Source organism: Lucilia sericata, unplaced genomic scaffold (genome assembly GCF_015586225.1).
Source record: "Lucilia sericata isolate MDLA Ls3-8-SP2 unplaced genomic scaffold, ASM1558622v1 Contig000289F_arrow, whole genome shotgun sequence".
Classification (NCBI taxonomy): domain Eukaryota; kingdom Metazoa; phylum Arthropoda; class Insecta; order Diptera; family Calliphoridae; genus Lucilia; species Lucilia sericata.
The window spans coordinates 126,652-142,312 of record NW_023994314.1 but is presented as its reverse complement, the minus strand read 5'-3'; the positions used below and the strand labels follow the sequence as shown (position 1 = coordinate 142,312).

At 30.4% G+C, this 15,661-nt stretch overlaps 1 protein-coding gene and 1 non-coding gene across 2 annotated transcripts in view; both read left to right on the top strand.

Moving 5' to 3' along the window:
* The window catches only part of LOC119603299 (ras-related C3 botulinum toxin substrate 1), a 144,651-nt gene that overhangs the window by 99,924 nt on the left and 29,066 nt on the right, over nucleotides 1-15,661 (top strand). The gene's annotated exons all lie outside the window — the stretch shown is intronic.
* Nucleotides 2,981-3,062, top strand: Trnas-gcu. The gene has a single exon. It is a non-coding gene; the product is annotated as a tRNA-Ser (tRNA).

Genomic DNA, 15,661 nt, shown 5'->3' with positions numbered 1-15,661 from the left:
AGATCGATTCTTGTTCGAAAACCAGATCGATGATCGTGCTCTAAATCTTAATTAAATGATTCTTAACAAAGTTAAATTTTTTGAATTTTTAAGTTTAGATACAATGATAGAATAACCTCAAAATTTTGAATTAATAAAGAATTAAGGTTATACTATTGGAAACAGTTTATTTCGATTTCCCACAAAACATTCTACGAAACCAACTTATCAGCATTTTTATTAATTTAATATGTGTTTTTTAACAAAGTTTGAATAATTCCACGCTTTTAGAATAAAAAGACTAAACTTTGACGGAAGTTCAAGTGAACATAACCAAAAAAAAAAGAAGATAAAAATTAAGTTCATTACACATGCACAAACATGCCAAAAATGTTGCAAAAGTTTAGAAAAGTCTTTTTAAATGTAAGACTCAGACCTATTATTAAATTTTTCAATGTTGGTTAGTTTGTTCCAGCATATATACGCATTTCAAAGTATAAAACCATATAACCCAGTTGGCCACGATTTTGAGACCTTTTCAAAGATGTAGATATGAAAATCAAAGGGATATATGTAGGGATCAAAAGTTTTTTTAAACTACAATATTTTAAACAATTTTATTGATTTATGTCCTTGAGCCCAATCGTTGACCAATTGGCTTACTACAATGTATGACGCCTGTTAGTCCTTGCATTACTTAGTTTAAATATTTCAACCACCCCCATTCGGTTACTCACACGCATTTCTACTTCGTGATAGTTGCTTAATTTTACACAATTTTTTTTTCATTTTTTCTTGCAAATCTTTGGAAACGATTTTACACAAAATCCAGTTGAAACTTTTTTTACTAATTCTTTTAAAACAATTTTCATTCCTTTACACGGATAGATAGGAAAAATTTCAAAAACTTTACATAGTAGTTTGTGTTCAATAGGTGTAGTGTATTAGTGTTTGTATCTCTCGGATGGGCAGTAAATATTTGTAAAGGGGGCCCAGGAAAATTGAAATATGAAATATAAATGGGTGAACTTACATAGTGGGTGTTGTACCTCCCATATAAATTTAATACTAAAGTGAATATAAAATTGTAAAGGGTTATTTCAGTTAAATTGTTTCAAGGGTAGCGAAGTACACTGGATATAGCTAGTTTCTATATAAATCTTAACACGTATTATAATAGACCTTATAAATAAAATGGACCAACCTAAGCCTATATAAAAGGTCATCATATAAATATTATGTTATACTCTCAAAGCTGATCTTTCAAATACAATTTAATTTTTGAATGTCTAAATATATAGGGGCTTCCATAAAAGTCAGCTTTGCCTACGCTGCTATACAAACAAAAAAACTCTTTCTAAAGGATATAAATTATCGTTTGTGTGATACCTTTGGCACTATGAATTTTTTGTACAATATTTCGTTGTTCAATTTTTATTTTATTCTACTTTTTACTATCTCTTCGAAACAAAAAAAATGTTTAGTTTTCTATAACATAGATGAAGATGTTTGGCGCCAACAATTTTTGACTTGTACAAATGACTCTATACCCGCTATTGTTGGTGTGTAACATTTTAGACGCACATCCTTGTGTCAGTCAGTTAGTGTGTTTGTGTTGAAGGTGTTTTTTGTTTGTGAGTGTGTGTGTGTGTGATCGGAGAAGAATTAAACTTAAAATAATAATAAAGTTATCTTACGGATGTTAAATCAAATGGATAATTTAACAGTTTTTTGTTAAAGAATTTTTCTTTAGAGTTTTGAAGAAGAAAAAACTGTCAGAAAGTTTAATAAAGTGGAGATAGATTATATTTAATTTTTAGTAGTTAAAATAAATAAAAGTATTAAAACTGAATTATAAAATAATTGTAATAGAATTATAGTTGGTTATAATGAATTTGTCATTAAGAATTAAGAATTAAATCATTTTCGGAAATTTTGTAGAGTTCGATCGATAATTGACCCTATACCCATTTTGAAAAAGTTACTCTGAGGCTTACATTTAGAACACATTGTTTCCGTTTTATGAATTTTATTGTATTGGTAGGAAATGATGACGTTCTTTTAAAGTCGTAGAATTAGATCTTTTGAGGACAAAGTCGAATCAAGATAATTTCGGAGACTCTGTTTGGAAGTAAAGCGAAAACCAGAGGAAACATTCTGATACGATAGAAATAAATAGTATACGGACGGGACAAGGTCTGGAGTATAACAGTTTTTTACTTGAAAAATTGTGCGTGTGGTATCTGATTTTAAACGATCTCTTCTTGATTTTGTAATTTTAATATATTATGAGATCTTATTAAGTAGAATCTAAGATAATCTAGTCATATCTGACTGTCTGTTGTCATAACCATAGAGTCCATACGGAAAGAGCTTGTGAATTGGCAAAATAGGTCCACATATACGACACATACCTGATGATGGGTATACAAGACTAATCATAGACGAATATAATACTCTTATATTTTTCAGAATGACAAAAATATATGTACATATATAATAGCAAAAAATACATCAAATTTTGTTCAGTTAGTTTTTAACGACACTGTATATCATCAAATAGCAGAAAATCATAAGTAAATGTCAAATTTATTTAAATTTTTTTATTATTTATGCCATTTTTAAAATTTTAACTAAACACTATAGCATAAAAGAAATCCAAATGAATTAATTTAAATAAATTATTTTCTAATTTTAATGAGTTTTTTTAAATTTTTTTTTTTAATTTCATAAATAATGTGTTTTTGTTATTTATTAATTTTAATTTGTTTAGATAAATTTTAAATTCTACAAAAAAAAATATTTTTTGCCAACAAAAATGCAAAGCACTGAAATGTTTTTAGAAGAACAAATAAATTTGCAAAAAAACATAAAATAACAACAACAATAAAAAAGCATATAGTTAATCAATTATGATAAGAAAGAACATTTTGTGTGTGCTTTTCGGTGTCTTTGAATGTCACAATATTTGTGTTGAGCTTTTGTCAGCTGATTGTCAAGTGACGAGGTGGCCGAGTGGTTAAGGCGTTGGACTGCTAATCCAATGTGCTCTGCACGCGTGGGTTCGAATCCCATCCTCGTCGATTAGGTTTTTTTATTTTTTTAATTTTTATTTAATAATATATTGAATTTGTTAATTATTTAATTAGAAAATTTAATTTGTACCATCCATAAAAAGTATGTTAATATTGTTATTATGTATATTTCAATACATCTATTGGTCGTAAATTTTATAGATCCACATGTCCGTTTATGTGTTAAATATTCACTAGACTGAAGACTAGAATATAGACTGTAGACTAGACTATAGACTAGACTATAGACTAGACTATAGAATAGACTAGACTATAGACTAGACTAAAGACTAGACTATAGACTAGACTATAGACTAGACTATAGACTAGACTATAGACTAGACTATAGACTAGACTATAGACTAGACTATAGACTAGACTATAGACTAGACTATAGACTAGACTATAGACTAGACTATAGACTAGACTATAGACTAGATACTAGACTAGACTATAGACTAGACTATAGACTAGACTATAGACTAGACTATAGACTAGACTATAGACTAGACTATAGACTAGACTATAGACTAGACTATAGACTAGACTATAGACTAGACTATAGACTAGACTATAGACTAGACTATAGACTAGACTATAGACTAGACTATAGACTAGACTATAGACTAGACTATAGACTAGACTATAGACTAGACTATAGACTAGACTATAGACTAGACTATAGACGAGACTATAGACTAGACTATAGACTAGACTATAGACTAGACTATAGACTAGACTAGACTAGACTATAGACTAGACTATAGACTAGACTATAGACTAGACTATAGACTAGACTATAGACTAGACTATAGACTAGACTATAGACTAGACTATAGACTAGACTATAGACTAGACTATAGACTAGACTATAGACTAGACTATAGACTAGACTATAGACTAGACTATAGACTAGACTTATAGACTAGACTATAGACTAGACTATAGACTAGACTATAGACTAGACTATAGACTAGACTATAGACTAGACTATAGACTAGACTATAGACTAGACTATAGACTAGACTATAGACTAGACTATAGACTAGACTATAGACTAGACTATAGACTAGACTATAGACTAGACTATAGACTAGACTATAGACTTAGACTATAGACTAGGACTATAGGAACTAGACTATAGACTAGACTATAAAGACTAGACTATAGACTAGACTATAGAACTAGACTATAGACTAGACTAATAGCTAGACTAGAGGACTAGACTATAGACTAGACATACTATAGACTAGACTAATAGACTAGACTATAGACTAAGACTATAGACTAGACTATAGACTAGCCTATATAGAGACTAAGACAGACTATAGACTAGGACTATGACTAGACATACTAGACTATAGACTAGACTATAGACTAGACTATAGACTAGGACGATAGACAGACTATAGACTAGACTATAGACTAGACTATAGACTAGACCTATAAGACTAGACTATAGACTTAGACTATAGACTAGACTATAGACTACTATAGACTAGACTATAGACTAGACTATAGACGAAGACTATAGACTAGACTATAGACTAGACTATAGACTAGACTAGAGACTAGACTATAGACTAGACTAATAGACTAGACTATAGAACTAGACTATAGACTAGACCTATAGACTAGACTATAGACTAGACTAATAGACTAACTAGACTAGACTATAGACTAACTATAGACTAGACTATAGACTAGACTAGACTAAGACTAGACTACTAGACTAGACTAGACTATAGACTAGACTATAGACTAGACTATAGACTAGACTATAGACTAGACTAGACTAGACTATAGACTAGACTATAGACTAGACTATAGACTAGACTAATAGACTAGACTATAGACTAGACTATAGACTAGACTATAGACTAGACTAACTAAGACTAGACTATAGACTAGACTAATAGACTAGACTATAGACTAGACTATAGACTAGACTATAGACTAGACTATAGACTAGACTATAGACTAGACTATAGACTAGACTATAGACTAGACTATAGACCTAGACTATAGACTAGACTATAGACTAGACTATAGACTAGACTATAGACTAGACTATAGACTAGACTATAGACTAGACTATAGACTAGACTATAGACTAGACTATAGACTAGACTATAGACTAGACTATAGACAAGGACTATAGACTAGACTATAGACTAGACTATAGACTAGACTATAGACTAGACTATAGACTAGACTATAGACTAGACTATAGACTAGACTATAGACGAGACTATAGACTAGACTATAGACTAGACTATAGACTAGACTATAGACTAGACTATAGACTAGACTATAGACTAGGACTATAGACTAGACTATAGACTAGACTATAGACTAGACTATAGACTAGACTATAGACTAGACTATAGACTAGACTATAGACTAGACTATAGACTAGACTATAGACTAGACTATAGACTAGACTATAGACTAGACTATAGACTAGACTATAGACTAGACGTATAGACTAGACTATAGACTATACTATAGACTAGACTATAGACTTAGACTATAGACTAGGACTATAGACTAGACTATAGACTAGACTATAGACTAGACTATAGACTAGACTATAGACTAGACTATAGACTAGATAGACTAGACTATAGACTAGACTATAGACTAGACTATAGACTAGACTATAGACTAGACTAATAGACTCGGGACTATAGACTAGACTATAGACTAGACTATAGACTAGACTATAGACTAGACTATAGACTAGACTATAGACAGGACTATAGATAGACTATAGACTAGACTATAGGACTAGACATAGACTAGACTATAGACTAGACTAGACTAGACTAGACTATAGACTAGACTATAGACTACTAGACTATAGACTAGACTATAGACTAGACTATAGACTAGACTATAGACCTAGACTATAGACTAGACTATAGACTAGACTATAGACTAGACTAGACTAGACTATAGACTAGACTATAGACTAGACTATAGACTAGACTATAGACTAGACTATAGACTAGACTATAGACTAGACTATAGACTAGACTATAGACTAGACTATAGACTAGACTATAGACTAGACTATAGACTAGACATAGACTAGACTATAGACTAGACTATAGACTAGACTAGGACTAGACTATAGACTAGACTATAGACTAGACTATAGACTAGACTATAGACTAGACTATAGACTAGACTATAGACTAGACTATAGACTAGACTATAGACTAGACTATAGACTAGACTATAGACTAGACTATAGACTAGACTATAGACTAGACTATAGACTAGACTATAGACTAGACTATAGACTAGACTATAGACTAGACTATAGACTAGACTATAGACTAGACTATAGACTAGACTATAGACTAGACTATAGACTAGACTAGATAGACTATAGACTACTATAGACTAGACTATAGACTAGACTATAGACTAGACTATAGACTAGACTATAGACTAGACTATAGACTAGACTAGACTATAGACTAGACTATAGACTAGACTATAGACTAGACTATAGACTAGACTATAGACTAACATAGACTAGACTATAGACTAGACTATAGACTAGACTATAGACTAGACTATAGACTAGACTATAGACTAGACTATAGCTAGACTAGACTATAGACTAGACTATAGACTAGACTATAGACTAGACTATAGACTAGACTATAGACTAGACTATAGACTAGACTATATAGACTATACTACTAGACTATAGACTAGACTATAGACTAGACTATAGACTAGACTATAGACTAGACTAGACTATAGACTAGACTATAGACTAGACTATAGACTAGACTAGACTATAACTAGACTAGACTAGACTAGACTAGACTATAGACTAGACTAGACTAGACTATAGACTAGACTAGACTAGACTAGACTAGACTAGACTAAGACTAGACTATAGACTATAGACTAGACTATAGACTAGACTATGACTAGACTATAGACTAGACTAGACTATAGACTAGACTAGACTAGACTATAGACTAGACTATAGACTAGACTATAGACTAGACTATAGACTAGACTATAGACTAGACTATAGACTAGACTATAGACTAACTATAGACTAGACTATAGACTAGACTATAGACTAGACTATAGACTAGACTATAGACTACTAGAGACTAGACTATAGACTAGACTATAGACTAGACTATAGACTAGACTATAGACTAGACTATAGACTAGACTATAGACTAGACTATAGACTAGACTATAGACTAGACTATAGACTAGACTATAGACTAGACTATAGACTAGACTATAGACTAGACTATAGACTAGACTATAGACTAGACTATAGACTAGACTATAGACTAGACTATAGACTATACTACTAGACTATAGACTAGACTATAGACTAGACTAGACTATAGACTAGACTATAGACTAGACTATAGACTAGACTATAGACTAGACTATAGACTAGACTATAGACTAGACTATAGACTAGACTATAGACTAGACATAGACTAGACTATAGACTAGACTATAGACTACTAGACTAGACTAGACTATAGACTAGACTATAGACTAGACTATAGACTAGACTATAGACTAGACTATAAACTAGACTATAAACTAGACTATAGACTAGACTATAGACTATACTATAAACTAGACTATAAACTAGACTATAGACTAGACTATAGACTAAACTTTAGACCATAGACTTTTCTATTAACTACTATGTGGACTACTTATCAAAAGTTTATTAGTTAGAGGAAGTACCGAAAATATCGTGGAGTTATGCGGTATTTTTCGATATCAAAAACTACTGAAAAAAGTACTAAAGTGCTGAATTTTCCATACCTGGAATGTGTTAATAAATAACTATATTTTTGTATTTAACGTTTTGCTGAATTCGGAATCAAGTGCAAATCGGACTCAAGTCAAACCCATTTCATTTATTTTCTTAGTTGTAAATTTGTCAGGACCAATAATAAAAAACATTTAACGTAAATTTTTACAATACATAGAAACAAAAACTTTTTACCACAATTAAAATATCTACACTTCTCAATCTCAATTTACTATACATACTTTTCAAATTTCTACAAAATAATATATTCCTTAAAACCCCCTCCTCTTGCACCACCACTTTTTTGTGCATAAAATTTGTAATACCACTTATTGGATTGTGGCCTCCATATTCGCTATCCAGCCAATCGATTATAAAAATTTCCATATTACCAAAAAGAAATCCTTTTGCCACAATTGCTGCAAATCACAACCACCACAAAAACAATTTACATGTGTGCGAGTATGCAATGAAATAAATTCCATAGACAACTAAATTGAATTGAAAAAAATCCTATAAAAAAAGTATAAATCTTGTCGCAGAAAGGAAAATCAAAGCGAAAAAAATATTCACCAAAAAGTTAAACTATTTGAAACTAAAACAGTCTAAAGCGGGCCAAAAAATAAAAGATGAAATTGAAATCCTTTATCGTTGTTTGACATTTGGCAGCGAAAAAAACGAAATCTTAAAGAACCTTTTTTTTAAATCCATAAGTACTATACATATGCATGGATCATTTATGACTTATGCGATGTTGTATGTATGTATGTATGTATGCGGGACTGGTCTTATGAATAAAAGTTTGCTCTATTACTAGAACTTATACGTATGTATATGAATATATGAATGTATATTTTGTAGTTATAATGAGTTCCATCATCATCACTGATGACGATTCTAGGATTTTATTATAATACAGAATACACATACATATATTCATTCAGCTACAAATAGGTCCTTTAATAGAGTTGATATGCAAATTTAAGCAGAAATACATACACATATGTACGTAGATATGTTCATATGTATATTTCAATGATTTCATTCCTTTCATAGTGTAAAAGTAGAGAATGTAAGGATGTTTTATAAGTTTGGTTGGTGTCAGTACTATATTTTTGGGTGAATATAATGTGAGTGTGTATGCATACATCATCATTTGAATTTTTTTTAGTTGTATGTGTTTCGCAGGAATTTTAGATGATATGAGTAATTTAGAAAATAAATTTCATTTGCATATGTATATTTGTTATTATTACATACCCTTCCCTTCAATTCATTGCCAATGCTATAAATTGGTTAAGAGTTATGAGTGAGTAGGCTTATTTAATTTTGTTATAGAATTAAAATCATTTTCTAAAATTTTTAAGTAAAGTTATAGATATTTAAAGACATATTTTATATACCCTATTTTGTTTAGTCAGCAAAACGATCTAAGAGCTTTTGGACCAATTTTCTAGGGGAGCCTTAGAAATCTCCACTTTGTGATAACTCCGAATTGGCATATGACTCAATCTTGCCACACTCAATACTTTGGAAGAATTACCGAACAATATTGATTATTGCTCGCCGAAACCATTCTTTATTAACGACTTCTCCGTTTTGACTCAATACGAACAAAGCATGGAGTTGATGGTGGCTTTATGTTGCGCACACTGGAAAGAAAGTTTCTTTTAAACTCCCTGCTTTGCCTTTTTGGTCAGGTTTTCAAGGTAAATGCCACATAGTGCGCCATCAATCTTGCTCCTTCAATGATGGCGAAACATACCCCAGTGATAGATTCCAGGTCGTCAACAAATTTCCTGGGTAGTTCAAGATTCAAGAGAATGCTGCAAACCCTAGATTCTTGATAAACTCCACGAGAATGCACAATCTAAGTGGTCAATCGAGGCTACCTGTAGAATGGCGAAGATCATGTTGCCACCAATAAAGCTACTATAAACCTTGTTATACCACCCGGGTGCTCAGCCAAGAAATACAATTATAGTGTTTAATGGACTTAAATCTTCCTAGAAATCACCAGAAGCTGGTAGGTAGCACGTTAGGACAAAAAAACTCAATTGAAAATACTTAAGAAAATAAACTACTAGATATTCACCCCCATTTTCACCACCCCAGTTATCGTTCAACTGGTAGTTATACTTCTATCTATCTATCTATCTATCTATCTATCTATCTATCTATCTATCTATCTATCTATCTATCTATCTATCTATCTATCTATCTATCTATCTATCTATCTATCTATCTATCTATCTATCTATCTATCTATCTATCTATCTATCTATCTATCTATCTATCTATCTATCTATCTATCTATCTATCTATCTATCTATCTATCTATCTATCTATCTATCTATCTATCTATCTATCTATCTATCTATCTATCTATCTATCTATCTATCTATCTATCTATGTATCTATCTATCTATCTATCTATCTATCTATCTATCTATCTATCTATCTATCTATCTATCTATCTATCTATCTATCTATCTATCTATCTATCTATCTATCTATCTATCTATCTATCTATCTATCTATCTATCTATCTATCTATCTATCTATCTATCTATCTATCTATCTATCTATCTATCTATCTATCTATCTATCTTATCTATCTATCTATCTATCTATCTATCTATCTATCTATCTATCTATCTATCTATCTATCTATCTATCTATCTATCTATCTATCTATCTATCTATCTATCTATCTATCTATCTATCTATCTATCTATCTATCTATCTATCTATTTTTGGCAAGTTTAATCAAAATCCGTCCATAAGGACCATAAGGATTAAATTTATATTACCAGAAAAATAAGTTTTTAAATCCTTCAAATTTAATAATAGATAAAAATATTTATTAACAAAAATAATCATAAAAATGCGTATCAATCGTTTACAAAACGTTTACATTATTAAAATTTCATTTAAGAGTTCGATTGTAAATTTAAGTTTTTTTATTTTTATACTCATATGATATGTATGATGGATGTCCTTTTTATATGATTTTTATATCTAAAATATACTCGTACATGTGTTTGTGCATTTTTATGATATAAAAAATAAAACCACACTACAATCCGAACTCTCTCGCCTTGGCTATAATAACTTAATAGACTGGTGACAAATTTATATCCTTTCAATTCCTTGGATTTCATATGTGTAAGTGAGAAAAATTTCATCACTTTACAGTTTTTACGTTTATTCTTCTTTTCCTTTTTTTTTAATAAATTTAAGAAAACCCAAATTAAATTTACTACTTTCCTAGTTGTAGTAATATTGCTCTGGCATTCAATAGAAATACTATAAAAAAAGCGTCAAAACTATTGCAATCTATCTCTTTTATGCGATTGTATTTGCAATCATATTAGAATGACTCCTTTGTTAAATTTAAATTCCTGTATATGATTTTCCCTGGAGAAACTAATAAGAATGTGTTGTGTTTGTTTGGTGGAGTGGAATAAGTCGGTGTGTTGCAGATACATATGTGGATGGTTTGATGACATTTCGATCAAAATAAAATTTATCATTTTTCTTAGTACATACATATATGTATGTATTTTTTTTTATTATAGTTTGTATTTCGATTAGTAGTTATTTATGTTCGTATACTTTTATATGTAGAAATATTTGTAAATAATCCTTTAAACATATGCTGCAATTCAATATCGTATGTATTATCTGAACATATGTAGATATTTAATATGTTTGTGCCTTAAAGGAAGCTAAACTACTGGATAGATCTTCTTAAAAGTTTTTTCAGTCTGGCAGGAAAAATATTCAACGTTCTGTTTCGAAATGTCAAGTGAAAGTGATATTTCTTATATAAAATCAAGGAAATATCTAGGAATCCACAAAAGTTAAAGTTCCAAAATTGTGTATGAAATTATGCTGTTTGTTTAATTGTTTGAAGAAAAAATAGGCGGATAAGCGAAAGTGGGCGGGAACTTTGCATATAAAGTTATTTAAAAACTCAAATGACAAGAGATCCGCAATAGCTAGAGTTCAAATTTCAAATTTGGCACAAACTACCATGATACATATGTATTGGTATAGTATTCTTTTTATATTTACTTGTGCCTATATCAGATACCCAAAAGCACTGTTCCTCGGGAAACCTTTAAAGAATATTTACGACTAAATCAAAAGGTAATAAAACGGGCGGACTGGCAATAATAGAAATCAAATCTTATATCAGAAAAACTGTGGCTTAAAATCTTAAAAAGTAACTATACTGTTGTCATATGAAAAAAAAAACGCACATTCCAACAAGAATGGGTATGTTTTATTCACATTATCACGAAATTAGCGAAGAACACCGGGTATAGCAAGTGCATATAATATAATGCATTCATTGGTGTGTGTTGCAGTTGCATGCATCATTTAATTCTGCTTTCATTTTATCATCGAGTAATAATTCATATGAAAAGAATAATGTATAAATGAAATACGATTGAAAAAAGTTTAAATTCAAAATTTTTAAAAAATATAATCTTTGGTGAAAATTAGTTATCGACTGTAAAAATAAGTTTTTGGAGAAAAAATATGTTTTGGGTGAAAAATGTGAATTTTTAAGTGATGCTCATATGCATTCCAGCTTTAATCAAATCAAAAATTTAAAATTATATTACGAGAAATATTATTCAGAAAGGTTTAGGTTAGATTGATAGGAAGATGTATACTACATAAAATCCGAAGAAATACACCTAGACTACTATCGGGAAAGTCGTGCGCTTCTCTTCATGAAAAAAAATTCAATGAAACTCAGTTTACTGAACGTAAATCCTAAGAATTTTCCAATCAGTGTTAGTTAGGAATATTATTTCCAGAATAATATCACTTCCAAGATACTTGAATCTAACTTCGACGAATGCCTGACAGTGGCAAAAAATGTGTTTCACTGTCCTCTCCGCATGCTCTACTTTCTTCTGAATCCGCACGCCCAATTTTGTATAGATGTGCTTGTCCTGTCCTGTTCACTCAAAATACGTACCATCATACTAACCTCGGACTTGCTCATTTTGAGGAGTTTTCTCGTGTTGCTCTCATCAGGGTCACCCCATAGGATTTTTGTTGTTCTACCCACCATTTCATTATTTCAAGAGCCTTTATGGGATTCTCTTACCCATATTTTTAATTCAGCTTTTGTTGCGTCGAATGGTTTTGCATTTGTCAGGTTAACTACCTCGAGCCCCATTCCCTTTAAGGCTATTACATTCGCCCTTTCGTTGCCGACTACTCCCAAGTGATAAATTTAATTATATCACCTGATATCGCCCTACTTGACTTTTGGCTATCGGTAAATATATTAAGCCAAGGGTGCGCCATATTTATTCTAAACCAATTAACACATTCCGGTATTGCTTAGACTTCTGCCTTGAAGCTTGTGTTATGATTAGGTAAACGGTGATATATTTCTGTTTCTATGTCTTCAATATAGAACCGTGTAACAACGGATTCCTACTTGTATTTGCTCTAGTGTTCCACTTGACTAAGACATTCTATCTGGTATCAGTGTTTCAAAGTTTCCGACATATTCTGTGTCTGGTATGAGATCAGGCACGTCTGATGATTGTGTCCAGTATACATTGATGACGTGTCCTATAACCGCTTTTGGCCTTGGTTGAAGTAGTACAGAAAGATTTAAATAGCGCTAAAATTAAGCTTCAAGGTTCCGTACTTGAATCAAGTATTTTAGTAAGTCCGTACTTACCGTACTATTGACACCGCTCTGGATTGACTCAAGTACGAATTTGACAATTCTTTCTTGAGTTTAAGTCCAGCCGTCCTATTTTCTAATTTCTTCTAAAGAATAAGTCACTATAATAATTTTGAACAGTTTGCTTAATGATTAACATACTCCTCCACATAGGGATTTCTACAGAAAATCCTCCGAATGAACATTAGAAACTGGCTAATTACTCCTGACCTTAATGACTGAAAAAGCACCAGTTAATATATTTACTTTACTTCGGAATTTGGAAAAAAAACTGTCTTTTTTGTGTTCTTTCAATAAGTTACTGAAGAACTAAAAATCTAGGTTTTTGCCCAAAAAAAAAACTAATTCGTTTAAATATTTAATATTTTCTTATATTATTTTAAAACCGCATACTAATGAAATTTGTGATTACACGAAGGACACATTGATTGGTATTAATATATTTCATTTTTATACATTTTCCATATCATGCATACTCTAAAAAAGTTTTGCAAAAAAAACTTCAAATGCATTTATAAAAATTAAATAAAATTTATGTGAGGTGAATAGATGGTGAATAGTTTTTTATGCTAAAACTGCACCACTACATATTCTTAAAATATGTAACAAAAAAGAAAACTTCTTTTCAAACGTGCGTTAGTTTGAAGTTTATTGAATAAGGAAATAAGAATAGAATAACGAAAAAGAATGAAAAAAACTGAAGATACAGAAACGAAGAACGCATTAAGATTAAGTATGTTTGAGTAAGACGCCTGAAAGTCTTTACAATAGTTACGTATAGAACACAGATGAAGTAATATATCTTTTTTTATAACCGACCATATCCGATGCTACTTAAGGTAAAATGTAAAATTTCCAAGAATATAATATATATCTATAAACATACCACCAATAACTTGTAGTATATGTGTATAAGTTAGAGACAAGAAAAAATTGTAGCATACTTTTAAGCGGCAACCAAACAGAATTCTTCACTTGTATGTAGCAAACAGACAGACGGACAAGTACAGTAAAGAAATGTGTAGGAAATTTGTGTTTTAAGTGAATTATTGTCACATTGGCGTCCTGAAAAATTTCTTTTCTTCTCTACGCACTTCTTGCCATTATAAATTTAAAACAATAAAAAAATTTTCAAGAAACATTTTTTCTCCGTTTAGCCGTTACAGAAAAATTTGAATTATTTCTTTAGAAAATGATTATAAATCAAATTTAAAATACTTATTTTGTAAGGTATTCAATACTTTCGTTTTGGCAATTGATAGTAATAAATTTTGTTACTTTTACTGATTTTTTTAAACATCTTTTTTTTGCTTTACAAAAAAATTCAATCTTTCAAATTAATGAAATTAATCTTGCTTGTAAATTCAGTTTTTTGTTGTCCTTAGTCATACGTGTGGACTACACTGTATTTCGAGCGAATGAAAGATAATCAATTAAAATCTTGTCGAATTAAATGCTTGCCTGACTTCAACTAATTATGCAATTCTCTTTCTTTTACTGCTTCTATTATATTCTAAACATTCCATCACCTGGTAATACCATTCATATGAAGTACACATACTAGTATAAAGCACTGCTCAAAAATATAGCGAATTTTTTGTTTATTATTTTCTCTTTTTATACCATTAAAAAAGCTTTAGGTAATAAATTTTTTTTGGGGGTAAATTAAAGCAAATAGTCCACTTTATTAAAACAATATTGAAATTTATTTTAAAATAGCAAAATAACTGCGCTGGAAAATATTTTACGAAACAAGTCCATAATTATTGATTCAAAATTATAGCGCATTTATAATCAAATTAGCAACAAAATATTGTTAAATAAAATGTTTATCAATATTGGATCTCGGGATGATAAAATACTTCTACCCCTATATTTTAAGACCCATTTAGTCCCAGTTGGTATTTTGTTGCCTAAGTGTAGCAAACATTTTGGGTTTTTTTTAACAAATTAATTTTTTAGTATTTTACAATCAATTTATTAATTAATTAATCAATCATATTATAATTTACAAACATTTGATAACAATTTGGTCAATGTTATATAAGAATATTTCCTTGA